Here is a 25,977-nt window from a genome sequence, read left to right as displayed (position 1 = left end):
AAGTACTTGATCCCTGGAAGTGGATCACCATTTTGCTACAAATGGATAAATTTAACAAGAAAAACATTAGTATGAAAAAAATTGTAACTTCACTGTACTTGCCCATGGTTGAAAAACATGCCATCAAAATCAGTACTTCTGTAAAGAAAATAATGTAAACAATGTATCCATAAGCTAATTTTCAAAGAAGGATTTGCTCTGGATAAATGTATGCATCAATTCTCAGCTCCCTGTAGCGATCATTTAAGTCATCCAGTAAACAAATTGCGATTCAATGTTGGATCAAAGTTTTCAAGGAACTGCAACATGTTCAAAAACATGTTCAAAATAGTTACAGATCAAAATCAAACAAAGAACAGTATAAAGTGGTCAATAAGTCAACACTACAAAAACATACTCATTTTTCCTGACAATTTTCAGGATTGCTTATCTAGCTATAAATTCAGCTACTTGTCCAACATCAAAGTATAAAATATGAATGTTCTTTTAGAATTAATTTTTTCCATCTTTTCCCCATTATCTAATGTATGATTATTTTATCTTTTTGATAGGATCAACAAATATTAAAGCCATATTTAGAATTACAGAACAGGCCATTCTAGGATTCTATGAATCTTAGAATTGTTTGGGTTGGAAGAGACCTTAAAAATTATCAAGTTCCAACTCCTCTGCCATAGGAAGGGATACCTTTCACTAGACCAGGTTGCTCAAAGCCCCAAAGCCCATCCAGCCTTCTAGGATGCTTCTAGGAATGGGGCATTCACAGCTGCTCTGGGCAATCTGTTCCATTACCTCACCATCCTCACATTAAAGAATGTCATCCCAATATCTCATCTAAAACTATTATCCATTTTAATCCATTCCCCCTTGACCTGTCACTATTTGCCCTTGGAAACATCTCTCCATCTTTCTTGATGTCTCCCTTCAGGTACTAGAAAGGCTGCAATAAGATCACCTCAGAACCTCTTTTCCAGGCTGAACAATCCCAATTCTTTCAGCCTTTCCTCATAGGAGAGGTGTCCCATCCCTCTGATCACCCTGGTGTCCCTCCTCTGGACTTGCTGCAGCAGCTCCACGTCCTTCCTGCGCTGGGAGCCCAGAGCTGATGCAGCTCTGCAGGGGAAGTCTCACCAGGGCACAGCAGAGGCAGAATCCCCTTCCTTGTCCTGCTGGCCACACTCCTTTGGATGCAGCCTAAGGACACAGCTGAAGTTCACATCTTGCTATTATAACAACAAGAAAGCAAATGCATTTTACAGGTGCTCCTAGTCTGATCCGCATTCCATTATGACGGACACTGCTCAGAAAAGTATTTTCAGAATCTTGAGTATGCCTTAGGGGTAGTGAAGTTTTTTTGCGTGTTTATCTTTTTCTCTCCTTTTTTAAAAAAAATTAATAAAAGCATCAAAAAAGAAAATTGTGAACGCTCTTGAAACTTGCGTGCAAGCTGAATCTGGCTGTGAAGTAAAAACCACAGCAAAAAAACCCAGTGAATAACCCTCCAGCCTTTCAAGTAAAATGAGGAAGAACATTGATAATGGATTTAGTCTCTCAGCCCTCCATGATCTCTACAGAAAAATTCTCATGCTTAAGACAGTCTTGTTTTTTAACTGCATGTGTTTACAGTACCATGAGTGCCTTTACAAAATCCACACAACTAAGCCAGCATCATTTAAAAATACCCTCCTTATGTAACAGTACTTTAATGTGCATTTCTGCTGTTTAGCTTACTCTTCCTTGTGTGTCAAAGCTTATTTCTGATTGCACTAGATAGGCAAGGAATTAGGTTCTCCTGAACTGCTGAAGGTAACCTTTCTGAATATAAAGAAATAGATGTAGTCAAATAAGCAAAGCTACAATGAAGATTTGAAATAAAAAGAACAAGGTACTAATTTGTGAGAGGCTCTTACTGAAAGCAGCAGAAATTGACTACTCTCTCTCTACTGCTTAAATCTTGACAAATATTTTTAGCCTTTTTCTCCCCTTTTAGCTTTGATTTTAAAAAGTCCCACTTTCATGCTAGCCTAGTTTGTTTAAACATCAGCTATACATTTTTATTAGAAATAAAAGTAACAAAAATAGCACAATTAAAAATGAAAAATTGCCAAAAAATGGAAAGAATTTCACAGATCTATTTTTGGCATTGATAGATGTTAAGCGAATTACGTAGGAAATCTTACCCTTTTCAGGATACGTAGGAAACACGTGAGAAATCATATCATTTTTCCCTAGTTCTCAAACTTGAGTCAGGTAAGTTATTGTAAAAAAGAGCTGAAGAAATTAACAGAGATCCTAGCAAAGATATACACAATCAAATTATTTTGAAAGATAAAGATCACATTTGATTGCTTTTTCTGGTGAAATTATGTAACTTGCAAATCTAACAAATTGTAACTTAGCAAATCTGAAATACTGAATCAATTTATCAACCAGCAAAATGTTCAGCCCAAGTCTTCCTTTCTACAAATCAATAATTATCATATAGACTGGAAAAATCAACAGAAATGTGTTAATATTTCACCTTAACCTTAAAAATATGAGTTTTCTGAATCTAAATAAATACCCCAAAAAAAAAAAACCAACACAAAAAGGAGTACTTTTTCTTCCCTCTCTATTTTGGTAATATTTGTCTTTTCTGTATAAACTTACATCTAAATCTTGGCATTAGAATGCCAATATGAAAGTCAACTAAAGCTAAAACTCAATATGCTTGTGGACACTGTTGTCTAGAGAAAAACAAACTAACCAAGCTAACAAATAAATAAATTAAAAAAAGGCAAAAGTAGCTTCCTGAAAACAAATTACTTGGCTTTCCAGATTGGGGGTGGGGGGGGGGGGGGGAAAGAAAATTTTAAAAAGGCTTGGCTCACCAGCAATTTTCTCATTCAGTAGAATAAAGTGTCAGCAATGCAACACTACCTGTTTTCTAACATAACTCTTAGCAATGATTCAAATGGAGATCATGACCACTTAAGCTCATACACTTCCCTATTAAGGATGTTTTAAGCTGTCTGTCCCCACAAGAAAAAAAACCCTACTAGTGTAACAACAGTGGAAAGTTGTATCAAAAGAACTGTCCAGTATTTCTCCCCATGTAACATTTTGATACCTCATATTTCAGGACTGACAATGGAATACTTTCATTTCAAATTTGAACACTTGTAATATGGTAGCAGGTGCTGACAATCTAACAAAACACACAGTTTTCAAAAAAGCCCTTGCTTTGCACAGCCTCAGCAAACATCTCAACTTCAACATGACATGCACTATTTTTATTGTGTGTGTTTAGACTGTATTTCAAATGGTATAACAAATTTTTGGGGTAAGGGGGAAATAAACATTCACTGACCACTTGCTGTCACAGACCATGAAACAGATTAATTGTTGAAAAAAAACACTGACTCCAGTCTCCAAGTGTTGAAGTTAAATGGAACAGTGAAAAGTGAAAGGTTTTTAACCTGCAGGGAATAAAAACTTCATGTAATTGTAAGACTTCATAGAAAGTTTTATAACGTTTTCTGCAACCATTTCCAATGAAAGGCTTCTGCCAGTAGCAATGTGCATACCAATTACTCATAGCCAGCTCAGGTATCACTGCTGCAGTGACTGCAGTACAGAAAACAATGGAAAAGATCACCACAATCCACCACAAACTATTTCCCCTTGTGCTTTTGTTTAAATTGTTGCCACCTACACTGCCCTCACAATTATGCTGAGGCACAAATAGAATTATAAGCTTTCACATTTTAGGATTTTACTGAGTTTTTAAGTGCCTTAGCCTCTTGCAATGAAGCAACCAAGGTATCAGGTGCTTCAGGACTGCAGGTAGTTTTCCATTCTGCTTTAATCAAAGGTGTAACATCAATACATGCACATACCCTCTGCCCAGCAACATAGGTGTTGCCTGGCCCCCTGAAGATAGCACTTCAAGAAGACAGTGATTTTCTCACCCAAAAAAAGAACTGCTGTCTTACAGAATCAGTGATTAATCTGGCCTGTTTGTTCGCACATTTATTTTCATTTGAGCTTCTATCACTTTCTAATTTTCTCTTTTTTCCCTGTGTGTAGGAGGAAATCCTACCCTCTGCTGACAAAAGACATAGTAGGATGTAGCCATTACTCATGAACTAACAAGACAAGCTCCTCTTCATAAAGCAAGAATTTGAGAGAACCTCACCAAGCAGAAATACACACACTTTGCTTTAGTGGCAGTAGGGATGAAAATCCATTTTGGACTCCCCATGATGTCTCTTCCATCACACATCTGACATGCTGGAAATCTGGATAAGAAAGCACAAATGCTGTACGTGTACTCAGAGCATGTTTCCTAGACTCATCCCAATTAGTTCCTTCCCTTCTGTTTCCTATCACTTGAATAAAAACATTGGGAAAGATCCAAATAATGACATTTTTGACAGCATAAAAGCAAAGACAGCCAAACATTACCAAAGTAAATCTGAAACAAAGCAAGCGTAGAGGGACCTCTTTTCCCACCACCTAATTCCCCATTGCATGCTTCCATGAACTATAATCAGGTTCTTATAACAAAGACAGTACGACTCCCACATACAACAAATTCTGTAGGTATAGATCAATTACCTTCCTGAGAATTAATCTGTACCTGTAACAAGCTTGAAGAACTTCATTAAGTATGAGAGACTAGGAAAAAAAATACTGAACATCCAAACCTAACTACATGCAGCTTTCAGATCTCAAATGCATGTAGAGGACAGCACTCATGCATTTATATTTATGTATATTTATATAATTTATATACATTTATATAATGTATATAAAGATATACATATATATATGTAGATATACATAAGATATACTGCAGCTGATAAAGCTATGCCTGAACAGCAACTTTCCCCTTCAAAAAGATACAATTAACAAAGTCACATAGTTAACCTCCCAAGGAAAGCACCAAAACATACAACTACTTGATAACGTGCAAGAAAAAGCTTTAAGCTTTGAATTAAAAAAAAAAAAATTGAAATTGGTTACTTGTCTCAAATTAGATATCAGCAAAAAAACCAAAAAAAAAAGGCAGAGTTCACCTGCTGAATGTCAGTGACACACACAGAGCCATGATGCCCTAGGAATAAGACTGACTGATGTTTACGAGTTCCCCTTTCCCCCACATCCACCTTCCACACTTCTTTATCACTCTAACCAGACTTTAAAATGAAAAACCCTATAATTCTATCAAAGAATCTCCACTCTACCAGGTTAACACAAGTATCATTGATTTGCTTTTGAAATATGTATTTATCATTAAATTTCAATTTTAAATATTCAGATCTGATTTACAAAGTAAAGTTGGGACCAAGTCTCTTTAAGCCTATTCTTGCTACACATACTGTCTACATGCTGTGGAAATCCATTACAACAGCATAACACAAACCAGGTATACTGCTTATTTCCACACTACATTAGCTCTTGCTTACTATTAAAATAGGACAAGTACAAAAGTCAAGCAGAAAATACTTTTATTTGATTAGAAATTCCAATATAAAGAAAATTAACCTTATAAAGGCTCATGAGTATCCCAGCAAGATGATGTAAAATATCAAAATGCAGTAGTAAACTTTCATTTGGTGAAAGACTTTTGAGATAAAAATCCCAAATCGAAAGATTAATAACCTAAGCTATGTGTGTGGCATGCTGCTGCAGCTGGCATATGCAGAGAGCAAGAATTTTGGTAAGCCAGACCTGAGGATTTATAAACACTTGAACTATCTTGTATCAACCCTTAGAAATAAACATTTTCTCCACAGACAAGGGGTGGCAAAGAATTGAAACAGACACTGCCTGTCATACGCCCTAGCTAGACACCTAAAGCAAAACTTTCCATTCTCAGGTGTAACAAACAAATCCAGTTGTAAATACTGTGCTGAACCCCTTGTACTTCACAATAAAATAAAAGCAAGAATAGGGATCAGTGTTTGCTACTATCAAACCAGTATTAATCTATTTACAGCTCAATATACTTCTGAAACTGAATTTCTGGTGCAATCCATGTTTTACAAACCACCACTAAAAATTCTCATTGAATGTATTTCCCTAAGACAGCAAAATAAGCCCAAAAACCAGCTTTTTTGGATGACTTAAAGGATTGACATAGTTTATTTCACAATTTATTATGATAATTGAGAAATGGTTAAAAACTGTTTAATTATATATTACACTAGCTGACTTTTATTAAAACAAGATGAGGTTATGCATAAGGTGTAAAGGTAGAATAAATGTTTCTTATTAACAAGGCTTGTAATGAACAGGTTTTCACTTCATTTATGACCAAAGTATCCTCTGTGAGAACTACCTTTAATTTAATCACCTAGTCAACTAAAAGACCTAAGGTAATCTTCCTTTGTTTTGTAGTATACTACATGCACTTTGCAGAGCATCTTGGAGGACAAATTGAAAATGTGCCGTGTTTTGGAACGAATAGGTCTGATGAACTGCACATTAGTGCTTCGGTCAATGAGCATATACAGGAAAGAGCTTTGCAGCAAATAACTCATGCAATAAAATGAGATGACAGAAGGGAAGCCATGGTGGCCACATCACTCTCTGTGACACAGCCAGGCTATAAAGAGCCTGGTGCCCACCATGCCCTGACCCAGGCAGTCTCACATCCTCCAGGACAGGAATATCACTCCCAGATACCTGTACTCCTACAGAGGCACAACCTCTGGAGACAAAGACTCAAACTTGGGTTTTAATTCTGATTATTTATGTTGATCTGATTGTATAAATAAAAACACCTAGCAGACATTGTTATTCTCTTAAACGATACTGAATTAAGGTGCATCATTTTGTTAAACAGTACATGACATGTTACAGATGAGGTTAATTTTAGCATTGTTCACCATTTCATATAAAGAAAGTTCACCTCCCCCTTTAAAATAAACAATTAATTTTGAATAATGACCAAAAGCTGTTTAAAAGTACTTTCTCTTTAACCCAAGGAGAAGGTTAATACTGCTGTTTTGAGATTGTATATCTACATTTAAGACATCAATTTCTTTCAGAAAATCTTGAATTTATTTAGTGATTGTATTAAACTTCTACTTTAGCATGACAAACTCTTTAATATTTGCACAGCAGGTAATTTCAAAGAGTGGTCCATGCAGCTGAGAATGTAAAAATGGAGACATTGCTGATGACAGCCTTTTGGTCTTAGGAGAATTCATTTACTCTCTCAAGTGCTGCTAGACAATTCTGGGTAATGAGCAGTGAAAATACTGAATGAAGTATTTATGATTTACACAGTATAAATCATATTCTGATATGCTAGACATGCATTTATAACATGCCCAACACACATTAACTAATCATGAAGTGTGCAACAAAAGTAACTGCAGAAACTGCTGACAGAACATGCTCTTGCATGTGTGAAGAATATGTGGTTGCCTTTCTTTACATCTCATTTGCCATATAAAAATTTCACCCAGGCATAAAATTGCTCCTCCTCTTAATATACATGAAAGTTTCACTAAGGAAATTCCTGAAACTTTCATTGCACCTTTCAAGTAAGAACACTTCCAAATACATCATAAATAGGATTTTCAATAGTCCAAAATTCAAAAATAGGTCACATTTATTGGAGTTACTTTCAGACTCCTTACATGAAACATGTAAAGGCCTACTAATGCTTACTATAATGTTAAATATTTTCTGTTTTCTACAAGGTCAGAATGTCTTTCTATCCATTTGCCTTTCTCTTTTCTATTAATTTAATTAATATTTAATATACATAATATTTCCTCCTTTTACTTGTTTGAAATAAATAGTTAGATAGAACACCATTTTAAAAAACAAAATTCAAGATAAAATCCTCTTCAGTGTAATAGATAGACTGTCCCTAAGTAGCACTTCGAAATGACACATAATTAAGTAATTCTTCAGGACAATCAGGTAACTGTTTTCACACATAGCTTTCCCTGATCAGAAGATACAAGTTCTCATCTTTATTACAACAGTACAAATTTGTATGGCTAATCTCATGGATTTATTTCAGTAAATAAATTTTGGTGCAACATATGTACCAAAACTCAGAAAAGAGTAAGGAAAACCTGAGTGAACACACTGCAATAATATCCAATTTTGGATCAGTGCACAGAACACCATGCCCTACCTGAAAAGCTCTCTTTTGGTCCTGATTACGTGCTCCTTCCCCCCACTTCTGACACCTTCTGTCCTCTCTGCTACCCAACAAAAAACACTGCTAACCCTAAGGTTTGGTTCAAAAATACAACAGAGCTACTCATCCAAAGAGGGCAAAGGGACATTATTTAAAAAAAAAAAAAATGTATCTCTATGCTGTAAAATAGTGCAGCTTTTCTGTATTTCAGACTGCCTAATCAAAAAGCTTCCTAGACTTTCTGATAAAGAGCCACAGTAAGTCAATCCAACTGGAATATTACTACCTAGCAGAAAAAGCAAGGCTTGTGCACACTGTAGGAGCTTGGATAGGAATCAAACGAGAAGACCATCATAAATGTCTCACACTTCTGCACAAAACAGAACATGTCATTTTTCCAAAGCCTCTTATGATCACAGAAAGGCAAACATTTATAAACTAGAACATATCACAAGTAACACAGCCAAACACCACGAAAAATTTGGAAGAAAATTAACCCACGCAGTTTTCTTAATCCCTTTCAAACCTCTGATTATACGAGAAAAAAAAAATCTATTATGTCATGAGGATCCACTAACAGTTAAATATATTACCTTTGGGGAGTGGCGCTTCTCATAAAAGTGACTATACTGAAAAGGAATTTTCTCTGTCAACAATTTTGCTTCCTGTGCTTTATCAGACATTTCAGGCTTTTTTCCTCCTTCAGTGACAAAGACCTTTGTGGGGGGTTTTTTAACAGCCTACTATTGGAAGCCTTACATATCAAATGTAGCTAAGAGGAAACATTCCCTATATAAGACAGTTAACGGGGCTGTTTTCCAAGTCTGTGTTTCAGCACAGGCTGGAAGCAGTGAAGTTAGATATTATGTTAATTCTGTATGAGATATGACTGAAGAGGCCCCATGCAATTAACTACACTGAGACATAAAGCATTAATGTAGATGAAATAATCCAGGTTACATTCATTTACATTGGTATAAACAGACTGAGAGCAAGATAACATCTAGCCATAGAAACAGGAAAAACTAGGCCATTCTGTCAGTATAAAGGTGGCTTAGCAGTATTTTATACATACACTGTCTTTGCTTCTCCTGCAGTTTTTTCTTAGAAATATTTACTAAAATCTATGCCACTAGGTTTTCAGACACTGCCAGGGTATTATTTCTATTGACAGGTCTCTGCAGACAACTCCACAAAGTCTGATTTTCAAAGCGTTCTCAGCACCTATACCCTTAAGATCAGTATCTTAAAGAAGCCTCAAATTAAACAACCAAAAATTGACATAACCCATCCTATGTATTTTTTTAGCTAGTGAAGCACCACTTTTCATGAGAACTGACTAATGTCACTACACAAAACCTGTTGCAGTTACATTTTAAAATATCTTCAGCAAGTTATCTAAACTAGCATAGAACTTGGCAAATAATGTCAACCAATCCAAGGAAAACCTGGCAAATAATGTCAACCAATCGAAGGAAATAATTCTCAAAATTTAAGTAGAAGAAAATTTCACATCCTATCTTTCAAGTAAAAACACAAAACAAACAACAAACTCTGAACTAAGATACAATTCCAATTACCAAAAGCAGATATGACAATCCAATCACGTAAAGACGTAAATTTACCATTAACTTAATGAAGTAGAGTATCATTAAAAAGTCAAGAATGAACATCAACTGCAGGTGTAAGATATGCTCAAATCTTCACTTGTCTTACTTTATCACAGAGCACATATATTTAAAGAAGAAGGTTCTCCTACTACAAAAAAACAGATCATTTTTATTTCTCCTTGCAATCCTAGTTTCTGAAATTGCCAGAAGACATAACATGAACACAGTTCATTCAGGAACCTATTTCAATATTAAAATATACTATCACTACTACTCACATGACTAGAATTTTAAAATGCTAAACACTTACAAGCAGGAGTGATGAATAAAGAAAAATCTGCATGTTTTAGTGCTTACATAGTGAAAGACCTAAATGCATAAGTGGGGGAGGTGGAAGGGGGTGGGAACTGACACTGATCATCTTTAGGCACCTGAAGCACTTAAGAAATCATACCAGTGCTGGAGACATCTTACCCATTCCCAGCACCAGTAAGAAAATGCTCGGCTCCATCCCACAGCCAGTCTCTCTTCTTTCTTCACCATCAACTTTGTAATGCAGACAGGTATGAAAACCTCTTCAGTTCACTGATGCAAGAGAATGATTTGGAAGTAAGTGCTTAATTCAACTCAAACTATAATGCTGCAATACAAAAACAGTGGCTCTGATGGGCGGCCTTCAAGGTAAATGGGAAGAGAGGTGGCTCTGTATTAAGATCTTCGGATTACCCTCTGAACCTATTTCTCTCTATTGGTTACAGAGATACACATTTTTTAAAAAAGGCACAATGCAAATCAGTGGCATAATTCATATTTTAGATGTGAATAATTTATTTACTGAAAAAAAATTCATGTTTTATCTAGCCCCTGCTAGAAACAGATGATTAAGAAGAATATAGGTATTTTATTAAGATGCAGCTACAGATGAAAATGATCACTAGCTATCCATTCACGCCCAAATTAAACTTTCAACAGTGACAAACATCTAATGACTCAAATCCTTCAACTAATGTCTACCTCTTCCACTACCAGAAATATTCACAAATACCAGGAAGTCAAAACTTATTATGTAAGACCACCAAGAGCAATTAAAAAAAAAGGTCCTTTTATAGAAAGCAGGTTTAGAGCACTTAATTAACTGCACTGAACACTTCATATTTTATACAAAAACCATACTCAAACACATTTTAAAATACTAAGTATTAGTAACTAAGCTGACTACCAAAGCATATCAAATCTGTATCTTCAGAACTCATAATCTGCTTTGTATCATTTCTAAAATACTAAAATTGCATAATTCAAGAAGCAAGGCATATAACTTCTGAAGAAACTAATTGCTATACACCATTATGTTGTTCCCCCATGCAGCCCACAAGAGAAAAAAAAAAAAGACTATGGTTAATAACCAAAGGCCACCTTCTGACTACATACGTTTTAAAGCTCTTTTTTGGCTTATGGATCAAACATTTTTGCTTTGCAGAATTATACTGAGATGTATCAGAAACAAGCCTCCAAAAGACATTTAGGTTAACTGTATTCCCTGATAAACAACCCAGAATTACAAGCAGTAGGTTTAAAAATACTGTGACTTGTGCAAATGGGAACACTGTTAAGCTGTTTATCTTGTTTAATCCTGAAGGTAAATAGCATAAGCTTCAAAATATTTTTCTTCTTTGCCATAACCTATTGAATCACATTTACAGAGGTAATGAACACTATGGAAAATCTCACATTTTTAGAATTGCCTATGAAATTGCTTTACTGAGTATTATACAGGTCATTATCCTCAAGACCACTCTGTCTGTAAATTTCACTATACATTTCAGTGCTTTAAATCCAAACTGGCTTCAGTGATGCCAATGATCTCGCCTCTCCCGAGGTTCAAATCTTCAGAAACAAAACAAGAACCCTGCATAACTCCACTACTGGGCCCATTTTAAAATATGAATACTAAAGTTAAGTAATTTTTTTATTGTTGCATCTTCCAAATATTTTCAAACTCCGACTGTAGTTCATTTTCAGCTTATTAAGTTCAGTTTTAAAATATTATTTGCAAGAAAAAAGTGTAATTTTTAGTTTCCTTAGATGTCTTTCATCCAACACTAATGATTTCCACACCAAAAATCCTATTTAATTTCATAACTCACCTCAAACATGTACCCATACTAAAAATTAAGAATATATTGTATAAGATAGATCAGTGATTGCTTCCACACTGTGCCTTATTACCCACAAGCAAATTAAGTTTCTGAGCTGCTGTTTTAAACATGATTTTTAAAAGACTTTAATGCAGCATATATGATTGATATATTTAGCAGCTGAGCACCTCCTTTCCTCTCTGTACACAGGAAGTTTCCCCTCCCATCTGCTCAGGATATTTAAAAAAATAAATAATTACAAACTGCTGTTTTTCCATTGATACTGCAGAAAGTGACTATTATTTACCTGTAAACATGAGAGTAAAGTTGAAGCCAAACACAGTGTAACCTGCACCAGCTCCCTGACAGAGTCACAAGACACACGCTGGTACAAAGGCAGGAATGTGGGGATGAGAGCTGCAGCCAGCAAAGAGGAAAATCACTGCAGCTCTGAGTGATAGCGCCAGAGTTATGCCAGGTCAAGCTCTTCTATGGAGCAAATAAGTTATTCATGGGCAGCAGCAGCCCAAGCTTTGTCTCTCACACTCATACTGGAAGTCTTTAGTTTTATATTTGGGTTTCAGAGCAAACATAAATAAGGTGAATTATGAAATAGACACATGCTTTACAAGCAGATGTTTGAACCATTTAGTACGATATTTATGACACAGCTTTAAGACTAAATAGCAGCTAAGCAGGCAACAAGCCCCCTGAACATGTAGGTACTCTGCTGCTGTTTATGACAACCAGATCTTGACAAAGAGAAAGGGCAGAGGAAGATGCACTGGCAATAAACCAATGACAGACCAAAAAAAAGCCTTTTAATTTTCCCCAGTTAAATTATATAAAGCCACATCTTTTCTGGCCTACAGAGAAGATTTATGAATGCTACACTGAGAAACTCAACTTCATTTCAAGACATACAGAAAACTGATGGAAATATAACATGTAATCTATTATTTCATAACTGTTTTTCCTCCTCCTGTGTATTACTAATTATATTATTGATTACTATATTTTCAAAATAAAAGCTCTCCCTAAACCCCACATACTGAATACAGATCAACACTTAATATCTGTTCTGTATTATACATGAGGAACTATTCCAAACCTTTACAGAAAAAATACCCAAACTAAAAGCTAATATTAATAACTGCATATATTTAATTTAGTTATCAAATATAGCTATTTTATTTTAAAATTTACTACACTGTATTCAATCTTTTAAAGCCTGATATAAAACTCCACATAAAGCAAACAAACAGGAAGCTGCCACTTTTCCAAGCATCCATCCTGCGGTAATGACCCATTCTTCAGTATCTATTGTTTCCCTATTTTTCTGGAGTTACAGAAATAATGGGCAAGTTTCACTGACTTTCACTTTATTCGTGGCAATGCCCAACAGCTGACACTGAGCAGGTTTCCCAGGGCTTCTTCACCAATGTACTTTGACACTTTGATGATGAGGAGCCCTCATCACACACGGTTACGTAACAGAAACTATTTATAGGCAGCCACTTGATTCACATTATCCACTGGGTTTTAAACCATTTCATATATTGTCACTTGATCTATCATTTTAGTTCCATGATCAAAATGCCACGTAAGAGCCAAGTAAAAAGTTTCAGTGACGCCTGTCTGCAATATCAAAACATACCACGTGAAGTATTTAATCTTATCAAGAGAACCAGACGTTAGCTTCACAAGATTGGTCCTCTATAAATATATGCTGAGCAACAGTTGTTTTCTTTGCTTAACCTCCTGCTCTACCAATATCCATTACTGTGCATATAAGCAGCTCCTAAAGCCACTGAAAGAAACCTCAGTTGTGCTAAAATCACGTAATTTCTCAGTGTTCTGAGACATACTGAGAGATATGGCCAGCATTTCCACTCCAGAAAGTGCCCTACCAACCTGTACTCACAACTTCAGTGACAGCTGTTTAACACCTTCAGGTTCTCTTAGGAAATGTCTCAGAGAACCACATATGACTATCAGCTGGTTTACTTATGAATATAGCAGTATTTCATGAACATCAACTTATTCTAAGAATATTAAATGCTTACATTATCTTCAGCTTTTCTAACTGGCTAATGGCTTTCTTAGAATACAATTTCATCCTGAAATACAGCTAATTGTAATACTTGGTGACAGCATGGGCTTTCCTCATCACAGACTTTGGCCTCTCTTATCAATCATATTAATTGACCTCAGTGTCAATTTCTTTACATTTTTGTAAACTGGCTTCTTTACATTTTTTGTAAATTAACCTATAGACCATAAGATTTTAATCCAAACAGTTTTCTCTCAATTACAGGACAATGATTTTGCTGATGACTAATATCCTTTGATCATTCTTAGTAAGCCATATTTAGCAAAGATACTAATTTCAGAGAACACCAAGTAACTGCAAACCTTACGAAATGTTAACTTTAATGACTGCTGTATAAAGACAACTTGCACATACCTGAACAACATCCAAACAAAGACACTTCCATATTGTAAGAACAGGAAGTCAGAAATACTTGAGAAAAGACATTTCTGAAGGACTATACAGGTTATGACAGTTGACTATGATATTACTGTCTCAGTACAGCTACATGCCTGCAAAATGCTCTAATCGACCAAGCAAAGAAGAGAATGTCATGATTCTGACAATTTTAACACAAACTGAAAGCATCCAAGTATCCTTACTGAAGCTGACAAAATGCAGAGTTCAAAATCAGAGAACGTCATAAAACTCTACCAAACCTTTAAAAACAGCAGCAGTCAGAGAATTACGAGGTACAGATAATGAAATGAAATATGATTAGAGGGCACAGAGTAACATTCACTTAGGCAAAATACCCAGGAAGTTCAACCTAAAATCAAAGATGGGTAAGAACTGTAGCTAGGAGTGCAACTGAAAGACATGTCATTTCTTTGTTCTGGTATAATAACACAGCCCTGATCATCTTAATATATGCAAAACTAGTTGTTCCAGAGATTATAAATTAAAAAAAAGGTCATAATCAAAACATAAGATACAACTGCCCTTCAGCTTACTGCATTTGCTATGTACTACTGAAATAATCAAGCAGAAAATTGTCCTGAAATTCAGAGAAGCTTTTCAGTATTGAGTTTAAAATGTTATAAAGTTGGTATTTTTCAGTCTTCTTAACATCATTTTGCCTAATTCTGTCTTACTACATGAAAAATTAAAATGTGACTCGACAGCTGTTTCTTCTGCTGCTGCATTGACAAATGCTGCTTTATCACGTTTCTTTTTTTCCCAACACTCGTGCTTAGGCACAGCACCCCTGATAAACTGATGTTTCCTAGTGAATGACATTTCTAATCCTTTAAAAGCAAGCACTACACCACAAAAGCCCAAATACCCCGTAAAGCACGGTTATAACCATTCCCAGTATCAGTGTGTCCATGGTATTTTATAACACAGCCAGGTACAGGGTATAATGATCTCCAAGGATGTGGCTGAAGTCTTACTATCTAAGGACTGAAGTATCAAAAGCTGGTCCAATGCAAATTACCTGATTTAAGCACTTATTATGTTCATTGTTTTCCATATAACGCAATCACAAAACTAAAGAACTCTTTTGGTTTCCTTTCCCAATGTTCTCGTGTTCCAAGTTGGCAAATCAGCTCAAGTACAGGTCTTGTTTATGCCTCGTGACTATCAGTGGTTTAAACTGCTGTTTCTACATGTTCTAATTAGCCAGTTCTACTAAACTCTTGACAGTTGACATCACTGCTCAAAGAAGTTCAGGAAACCAACAAGTCTGGAAGAATTGCCAATCCATCGAGTTAGTAAAGAATGAGTATCTATGAATTTGTATTCAATACGAAACTATAAAAAGTCATTTTTCCAAACAAGGATTAACTTCCATTCTTTTTCAAATAAAAGCTGTCAAAAGTGCATCACGACTCTTCACAAAACACACAGGAAAAAAATCCATCCCATACCACTAGTGGGTGTTACTGGAGAAAGCCCTGTTTCATGGGAAAAAACATTACCAGGGCCCGAAAGGAATTAATAACAGGATATAAAATATTCTGAAAATTTTAAAAGACTCCTAGGCCTAGACTTATTTTTAAAAAGCAAATTGTTGTCTAGTGATTAAAATAAGTAAATATAAAATGCTTTTACCTCTATCATCCATGTTGCTACATCAGTATGTGAACAGGCACCAAAAAAAAAAAACCCAAATTCCAATTCTTACACTCAGAAGACAAAAGCCACTGCCATAATTATGTGCAATGCAAAATAAGGCAGTGATGGCTAACAATACGCTGGTTTAATTTGCTCTTTAGATGTGAACCATAACTGTCATGTAAACACTTGGCATTTTAAAAGCAGTTTTACATGCTGAAGTTGTAGTGCATTATATAGAATTCTGAACTGCTACGATTACAGTGGTGTCCTCCATAGTTATACAAGGCTTGCTGCAGAAATAGAGTAAGCATTAGAAAGCATGCAGCTAAAAAGTTAAGATATTTCTAACTTAAGAACTGTAAGCCACATTTAGTGAGTTTCTAGCCCATGCTAGAAACGCTTTATAATAATTGTGCTTGATTTTTAAACATGATCTTGTCCATTTTCACATTATAACACATAATACATTCAATAAATACACAGCTAGTATAAAACTAGCAGCTTCCACTTAACATGAAAAGAGAGTCAAGAGCAAACTCATGGAAATATCTTAATGTGGACTGTTCAATGAACCAGATTTCAACAAAGCCTTTCCCAACTGCACTTTTTAGATGCAATTACTCAAATATACTGCTGGACAGAAACTTAATAAGATGAGCATAACATTCTTTTTTTTTTTCCTAGCAGCAGGTAGTCATTTAAGAAATTACAAGATTTGTATGTTACTAGGCCATTCAAAAAATTCTGCATCCTTTTACTGTAAGAGCTCCACATCGTAACAGTAACACATGCAGACTGAGCATCTTAACATCCCTGTCATAAGCTATACCATATTTATACATTGCAGTGTTAGGCAGAAATTGAAGCCAGAGCCATTCAGGGGAAATATATAGCCATGATCTGTTTCTCAATTTAAATTATATTTGCAATTATAAATTAGGTATTTCACTAAACGCTAGTGGCATTTTGCATATTAAAATGATCAATTAATGCACTACATTCTTAGCCAAGCCTAAAATAAATGACTCCCCACATTCAAACTATAATTTGCTTCAGACATGGGCTTTAATTTGCAAACTCTTCAGTACGGATGTAGGCAGAACCCACCTCATGATTTGTGTAGAGCTCCAGCCTGGGTAAACACACAGCTACACAGCACAGTATGCAAATAAAAGGTATGAACCTCAGTGCGTTATCCTTCCTAAAGATTTTTTTTTTTAAGTCAGACTCATTATTGTCAAAGCAGTATTTAAATTATGCCAGGGAAAAAAAAAAGCTTTCATCTTTCCAATTTAAGTGGCCCTTTTAATGCCAAGTCAACATTATAATTGTTTATCTATATTGGAAAATTAAATTCAGTTTGTTCTTTCAAACACAAACAATTTTAAAGGAAAATTTTCACCATGTATTCAAACATGTGATTTCATGTTTTCATATCTGTTACTTCTACATTAATTATTCAAAACAAACCTCTCTCATGTCACTTACAGAAGTGCAGATGTAAATAACAAGAGCTGTGTGTGAATATACAGAATTCTTATAACAAAGCAATATGGCAATTTCTTTAACATCTTAAGCACATAAAATACCAGATCACCTACTTCCTTTTTTTCCCAATTCTAATATGAAAAACAAATCCAAATCTGGTAGTAAGTCTAATTTCATAAATGTTTTCTTCTCAGTATTTAACCTTTGGAGATATAGTTTCCAGTTCAATTAATACAATAAAAAAGCGGGGAAGAGAGAAGTAATGGAAGAACGTCAAACCAGGCTTGCTCTTGCAGCTATACCGTGATACCTACAAGAATGCTGCAATTGATCTTCTGTTAAATTACAAAAGAACAGAAATTATTCACCAAAATTAAAAAAAAGAAATGGATGCTTTTTTAATTACTGGGTTTGTATTATAAGCCAATTTTGCTCATAACACCGTAACACTATTAGCAGCCACTAGCAAAGTGCCAAAGACAGCAATGAGTTTAAAACAACTAGAGCCAGCTACCAAAATTGTTGCAGGAGAGACAAAGGGGATCAAGGTCAACATTCTTCTAGCGCAACAGCTAATCTACTCATATGAACACGGAATTGGCACGGGTGGGCGTAATAAATTTGCAAGAAATATAAAATATACACGATCCCACCTGATTTTCCCCGTCTTTTCGAGAGAACCATTTTGCTCTCATTGGTCTCAAGCCATTACATATCTGAGCGAGGAAGGGGAAGGAAGAGTTCACAGAAGTTCAGGGTCAGACAATGTTCACGTATCCTGTCACCTTCTAACTCGAAGCTCAGAGCAGAAGAACTCTTATGGCACGCATTGAAACCTACATATTTTGGGTGTGCGTGTGGGGGGAGACCTGCAATAGGAGCGATGTGTCATACGTGCGGAGGCTGCGAGAAGAAGAGCTGTCAGGAGAACGCTGCCTCGCTTGAAGAGGAGGAGGCGGTGGGGAAAGGACGGTGACGAACGCAGGATCACCAAAAAATCCGGCAGTGCTCAGGGGCTGCCATCCCCGGCTCACCCCTCCGGCCCGGCTTCGCTCGGCTCCCCTCGCAGAGGGCTCAGCTTCTCGGAGCTGCCCCCTGGCCCCGCGGAGCCGCTCCCAGCCGCCACCGGGCAGCGGAAATCCCCCGCAGCCCGGCCCGACCCTGCCCGGGGGCGCCGAGCGGCGCTCCACGCGCCCGGGGCTCTCCGGGCAGCCCCCGGCCCTCTCGCGGCGCGCTCTCCGACGACCACCATCACTTCCCCCCTGCTCCGGGGCCGCGCTGTCACATCACCCCCCGCGACGTCCCACGCACCGCAGGCCGAGAGCCAACACCCCGCCGCGAGCCGGACCCGCACCCCTGGGCTGGGAGACAATGAGCAGCCACAACTCACCAGCAGCGCCGGAGCTTCGCGAGTCCGGGGGCGGTTCCTTTGCCCCTTCTCCTTCCCCTTCTCCTCCGCCTAGGAGCGGTATCCGGCCGCCGGGAGCCGAACCCCCCCTCCCCTCGCCGCCCGAGAGCCTTCGCCGGACCGCCGGCCGCGCTCCCTCCCCGAGGAAAGTCACTTTATTCCCCGCTCCAACATGGCTGCTCCCCCCGCCGCCGCCGCCGCAGCAGCAGCCTTCTCCTCGCCGCGGCTCCCCGCCGCCGCCACCGGAGAGCGGCCGCAGGCCGTGCTCGGGAGCCGCCCGGCCGGCCGCTGGCGGTGCCGAGAGCGTCACCCGAGCCGGGCCGCGGGGGTGTGCGAGGAAGGGGCAAGCCGAGGCGAGCCGGGCTGGGCTGCGCGTCCCCGCTGCGGGCTGACGCCTCCGCCCGCTCGCACTGAGCCAGCCCCGCCGGCTCCGGGCGCAGGAGGGGCCGCGGGGACGCCCGTGCGCCGGCGACACCTGGCGGCCGAGGCGGCCCCGGCTGAGCCGGCGGCTGCGCGGGGAGCGGGGGGGGGGTCAGGGCGGAGCGCGGGGAATGCCCCGAGCGGCGGCGCGGGGAGCGGGGGCTGCCGCAGCGCTTTTCTGGGCCGCCCTCCCCGCTGCGGGGGAGCCCGGCCGCGCCGAGCCGAGTGGGGCGCTGCTCCCGTTCGCCGATCCTCCAGCGGCCCTGCGCGGCCGCCTCCTCCCGCGGGAGGAAGTGGGTCTCATCGGCAGAGGCTCCCGGGAAGCCGCCCCGGGGCCCTGCTGGCCGTCCGAGGGCTCTCCCCGAGCCGTTTCGTGTAGGGCAGGGTAGAAAAGGGGCGTTTGCTCGCTTCATTTTTACCCGTTCCTTGGCAGCGTTTCCGCTTGGGTTTGCAGTGCGATTCAGCTCCTCTCTGAAGCATCCCCCTGCTCCCCCCTTCCTACGCCTGGCACGTTAATAACCGAAGTTAAGGGGAGCCGGACGTCTCTTTAGATCAATTGCTAACGCATGTTTTCCGTATTTATTCTTGTAGTGTTTTCTTTCCTTTGTCTCCTGCATTCAGCAGTGCTTGTACCATCCCCCTTGTCCTTCTTGTGATCCCTCTGACAGCGCCAACCGCGCTGCCTTCCTGCGCTTAGAATCTTGTTCCCCTCAAAGTGATCCAGTCTGTGTTTCCTCACTTCTCAGCCCTTTCCAGCCCTAAATTTCTTAGGCTTTATGTGTCACTGAACGAGACCTAGAAGGTGAAAGCTAGCTAGGTGAAAGCCAGGTGTTCTGCACTATGTTTTTTCACATTTCCATCACACAAAGAACAAGATCTGTCAGGAAGGCCAAATCTGAGCTGATTTTAGCGACATGGTTTTGAACGTGAAGTACCAGGGCATAGGTACACTTGGGCCAGAATTTGGAAAATGGTTTGCTTTTTTCTGTTTTCGACATCTGCTGATCCTTGCTGCCTACCTGCTCTCTTGCTTTTTTCAGTTCAAATTTGGTGTCACGGGGCCTTTTCCCATCTCCATGCAGACCAGGGTTATGGGCCTTCGCTTCCCCACACTCCTGTGGATGCTGAGTGAGACAAAACCGCTTCATTCTGCAGGCAGGTCTGTACTGTGCTGTGTCCTGGTGGAGACTGGAGTACATTTTCATTTGCAGAAGCAAGCCCCTGATCTTGAGGAACTCTGTGTGCAGCTTAGTCGAGCCAGGCCCTCTCCACAGTAGGGCCAAAGGGGAGCTGCCTTCACAGGAGCAGTGCCAGCTGAAAATTCCCCTGCTTCCAGCTCTGTTGACCCTTCCAACAGCACAAGCAAACCAGAACACAGAAAAGTATGTTTCCCAGTAAACAGAAGTCAATTTCTCTTGCCTAAAAAAGGAGCACAAGCATGAAACCACTTCTTAAATGCACAGAAATTCACTTTGCTCATGCTGATGTAAATTTCTAGTGAAATCGGTTTACAATAAAAAGAAGTAAACATGACTCAGAAACAAACGTTCTGTTTATACAGACTAATCATGATTACCACGGTATTTTTGCATGTTTTCAAGATGCTGGATAGCTACCTTACATTTGCAAAACTTGTGGGATTTTTAATAACACAGAGAAAGCAGACACTCGAGCTTTGAACTTTCTGGTAATGCAAAGATACCCCTTACAGATCTCCTTTAAAGCTCAGGACCTACCAGTTCCTGCTAGACCTACCAGTTCTCCTGATCTTTGAATGCTAACTAGATGATGAATGTTTTGTTTTATCTTATTCAATTTGAAGGCTATTTTGGGTACATAGTAACATTAGAAATGATAGTGTGCAAGTTTATAATGTGCATGATTTGTAAAACAAGCTTCTGAGACAGCACAGTAACGAGTGCAGCATGTCCATTTACTGCAGCACATCCAAGTAAAGGCTGTTCCACCTATGAAGTACAGTCTGAACGTGGGTTGGAAGTTTATATATTTTATATATTAAAAATATCAGTAAAATATATTTGTTTTACTTGATTCATAAGTCCGCTGTTGATACTTCTGTTATTACAGGAAAAGTAATTATGGCAAATAAAGGAAGAAACTTAAAAAATGAGCTGTTAGGATGAGTCACCCAATAAATAAGGGGTCAACACTATCTGTAGTGTAATTAGAGTATTTTAGGGTTTTCCACTTGTAATGGGAAGAATTATGAATTTTTAACAGGGAAGAGTTTGTAATGGTAGAACACTTGATATCCATTTGGCCTTTGTATCTGCCACTACCTCATGACCTCAGACGAAGATTTTCACATCTGGGCAAAAGACAGTGCAGAAGGAAGACAGAGTGACAGACTTAGGTTTGAAATGTAGGCACTGGTTTTGATTGATGTATCCCATGGGTCTAGTTTTATACCTATAGCTATTGATTTGTTTTATTATTTAGTGGATTATGTAGCAATCAATCATATTTCCATCTAGCTAACCATGATGATTAATATTTTAAACTAGTTTTAAGATGGATTGGCTGGTGAGTGCAATAGGTTTTCTCTCTAATCCAGCTAGAATGGAATACACCCAGGTTCCATGGAATGAATTATTGCCACTGGACAATCTGATGAAATCTACATCAGCCATTAGAATCTAAATCCAGCAGTAGGAATTCAGTGCTGTCAGGGGACTGAGATTTCCTGCTTTGAAAATGAACATTTTGGATTTACTTCTACATTTCTTCAACAAAAGTATGTAGTTATTCTGTGACAGTAAAAGTATGGGAGTTAAATCAGTGGAGTTCACATAGCGGTAGATGGAAACCCTACAGAAACATGCATTTTTAACACAATGTATGTGGAAAGCAGTTACCTCCCTGCCAAGAGGCAAGCTCAAGATTCTGTGTCACTGCATCAGCAGTCAGCGACCTCGCAATCAGCCAGCAGTGTGGGAAAGCATTGTGCTAAACTGCAAGGGATGTGTTCATTTGCAGGGGAAGGACTGAAAGCCTTGGCAGGTTATTAAAAGAGGAAATGATTTCCAAATACAATATTCTGTTTTGAAATGCAATTGTTTTTTTCTATTGGATGCCAAAAATTTCTGAAGAATGCAATATCCTCTAACTAATTGTATCTGTGCTCTGAGAAAAGAAACAGGGCTATTGTTCTCCTCACAGCACGAGCTAGTTATGTTAGTCTGTGTAGCACTCCTTTCTGCAATGATTGTCTTCCACCTATGCAAAACTCCAATCCATTTAAAATAATCAAATTAAGATAGTTTCTTGCTTTTTTACATCAAGCTGATATTCAAATAAAGCATTTTCCAGGTTACTTGGATTTAGTACAAGGCCTCTAGGCTAAATACAGTACAACTCTCTTACCTCACTGGGTGACCAAACCCCTTCCTTTCTGATGAATGGGAGCAGGAAGTAGTAACATGAAGGAGGTACCCCTTGAAAGAAGCAAAAATGAGTGTACTTCTACCAAGCACAGCTGTAGCTATTTCTACCATGATTTCTGTAACTGATAGCTGGTCATTGTTATAGTTGCATTTTGCTTTAGCTGTCTATATTTCATATAAGCACATTGTGGAAAGTTACTATTTTTTCTTGTAAACCTTGTTTTTGGTAAGCAGGAAAGAGTTATTAAAGCGAAAGTAGTAGGGTGTTCATTAGCTACACTTGAGATTTTCATTTGCATAGCTATACAGGTGTTTGGAGACTGACTAACTGCTGCAGAAAATTCTAGAAGACTAAGCACATTACCTGTGCTTAGTTCCTATCTCTATATCATATTTTTTTAGCATGTAAATATTTGTAATATATGACATGAGAAATACATATGACATATTATCTCTGTTTTCTTCCTTTATATTGCTAAACCTTTTAGTTCCTGTATGTAATGTCACAATATCTTGTCACAATGCTACCTAAATATTGTTTCTCATTTCCTCACACCTTGCATCTCTAAATTTTGAAGAATATTTATCAGTCATGTAGATAATGATTTCAGTATCTTTACAATATCAGAATTTATGGTTTTATTTATATCTGGCCTTTGTGGTATTTGTATATACAAAGTATCTACCAGTTGTGTATATTTCTTTGATCTGGAGCACTGATTAAGTGGAAAATCTAGTTTCATTGCTTGTTTTTTCTTGACTGTTTTCTTCTTCCAGATGGAGATTCCTCCAGCTAATGTAAATGAAGTCTTTCCATTGACTTCAGCAAGAGTCAGCTTAGTTCTTGTAGAAGGAAGTTAATAGCATGGAGACAGACTCTTTTTGTGCAGTTCTGCCTGGGTTTGCAAACAAACACTAGACACTCCTTTATTTCTCTACTACTGCTCTGAAAGACAGGACATCCTGCTTTTCAAAACAAAAGATATTAAGCCTACTTCAACTAGGTCAATTGCCATACTCAGATAGAAAATGGTGAGGTATTTTCTGTAATTGTCTAAAAATTAGGTTTGTGCCTTGGACAATACATGACTATAAAAATCTAGCCTAGTGAAAGAAATAATTTTTTATTTTTTTTTTACATTTGGTTTACATTTTGTGTTCGAGACTAAAGATGGTGAAAAGAATTTGAGCAAAACAATGAATTTCTGCAGGTAATGAAAATTGGTCACTTGTATGTGCACACCTCTGCTGCTTGTTCCTTTCAGGTACCGTTCAGGGGTACAATTCTCCCTTTATGAAACAGAAATCTAAAATGGCAGGGGAAGAGGCTCCTATTTTTCTCTGTTTCTTTCATGCAGGTTCAGTGTCTCATACAGAATAGCTTCTTCATGGCAAGTAAATTGCTTCATAGAAATTTGCAGTCATTATTCACTGAATTGATTAGAAATGCCATCAGTGAGTCTCAGAACCATTGTGTCATTGCCAATTCAAACTACTTAGTGGATTTGAAATTAAAGCACAAAATACACAGAGACTCCTGCAGTTACAAGACTATAGGTGTCAAGCATCCTGGTCTTTCCTGATTGTAATGGTTGCTCTCTCCAGAGTGTTTCTGGACTTAAATGACAGCTGGTTACTTTCCTGTAATACTGTTACATAAAACTTAACTTTGTTCTAGCAAAGATGGTAGCTGTTTCAGTGAAGATGAAACCAGATGATTCTCAAATTTATCTTTTTAATTCTGGACAGGAAAGTGTAGAGAGACACGGGAATAAAAGAAGTGGGACCAGAACTAAAATCAGATGTAGAGAATATGAGGAGTATCAGAAAAGGCACAGGGAAATGTAACCAGGGTGCCTAGTGAATGCTGGAAATAAAATGAGACACAGGAAATCTGGGGATAGAATGAAATGAGCTGAGGGAAACATAGGCTACCTCAGCGAGAACGGAGTACTGCACACATTGTTTTCTGTATGCCACAGGTCAAGGGTATATGATATATTGTTCATGTGCAGAGTATATATTTCTTACATATTCTAGAAATCCCTGTGCATGCTCAGATCAACTACATTTTGGAGTTTGTTGTGCACTGGCAGCTGGTTGGCTGACTGCTTTGAAATTTATAATTGCGGCTTTTGAGATGTCAGTAGGAAATAGCCTTTGCAAAACAAGCACTACAGATAGAGAAAGAGAACAGGAGGAGAGCTGCGATGGATGAAAGAGAATGCAAGAGAGAAGATACGGAAAACAAATTCAGGAAATTAGGAAGGAAGTAGATGTAGGGCTTTATCTGTGAGTCTAGGCCAAAGGCTTTTACCATTTTGTAATCTTAACAACACTAACTATGCAGGGGAGATAGGTACAATTAAGGTGTTATTTTTTATCTGCCCCAGCTAGTTGCCCTACCCTTCTGCAGAAAGTTGTTACACCCTGAGGGAGAGGAGACAGAGCCATACCTATTTCCTGTAGAGTGTGGCAAGTAGCTTTAACCACCGGTGAGGACAGAGAGGCAGGTGAGTCAGATGCCTGAAATTTCTTCCGACACACCTCCTAGGGAGGGTACCCTCTGGCACATGGGAGGGACAAAGTGCTGAGGTCTGTAATAATTGTTGAAATTGCAACAGCTAGATCAGTCAGACTTTTCTTAACTAATTTTTGCTGAACTATGAACCCTGATTTAGGCAGCCATGTGTATATTTATATGTTGGTGCTAGATTTGGAAGACTCCATCCAACTAAGAGAGAAAAAAGGGTGGCATAAGACCAGAAGAATATAGCTGGCAGCTCCTATCTGCTCATTGAAAGAAATGCTTCCTCTTAGGTACCAGTGAGAAATTTTACATAGCTACATGTGCATTTAAGGTTGAATAAGACAATTGATTAAACTGATATGTAACCTGTAGAATTTTTCTGACACTGAAAATACCGAAGTGCATTTTCAAATGAGGTTAACAATTTCTGTAGATATAAGGATAAAAAAAGAGAAGAGGTCACTCATAAATTCCAATTGATTTAAGTGTGGAATTTCTCACCCATTTCTTTTTTGTAGCTGTTTGCTTTGCCAAATTGCTGATTGATCAACTAAACTATTCTCTAAGTCAAGCACAGCATTTTTCAAGTTCTGTTTCAGCACAGTATAAAATAATTAGAGCTATAAACAACAAAAAAAAAAGGCAGCAGGAATGCACCACAGTCCCCCACATACCTATTA

General features: G+C 38.4%; 1 protein-coding gene across 4 annotated transcripts in view; it reads right to left on the bottom strand.

Moving 5' to 3' along the window:
* The window catches only part of CDK17 (cyclin dependent kinase 17), a 91,763-nt gene extending 71,859 nt beyond the window's left edge, over positions 1-19,904 (bottom strand). For 2 of the 4 annotated variants that reach the window (XM_074539592.1, XM_074539594.1), the window contains exon 1: positions 18,926-19,065. The gene's annotated coding sequence lies outside the window, so the exon portion shown is untranslated. Of the gene's footprint in view, positions 1-18,188; positions 18,332-18,925; positions 19,066-19,782 lie in introns of those variants that run through there. The other 2 variants (XM_074539593.1, XM_014271797.3) reach the window with 2 other exon arrangements.
* Positions 19,905-25,977: the final 6,073 nt, after the last annotated feature.

Source organism: Zonotrichia albicollis, chromosome 4 (genome assembly GCF_047830755.1).
Source record: "Zonotrichia albicollis isolate bZonAlb1 chromosome 4, bZonAlb1.hap1, whole genome shotgun sequence".
Taxonomy (NCBI): Eukaryota; Metazoa; Chordata; class Aves; order Passeriformes; family Passerellidae; genus Zonotrichia; species Zonotrichia albicollis.
This window is presented reverse-complemented; position numbering and strand designations above follow the sequence as displayed.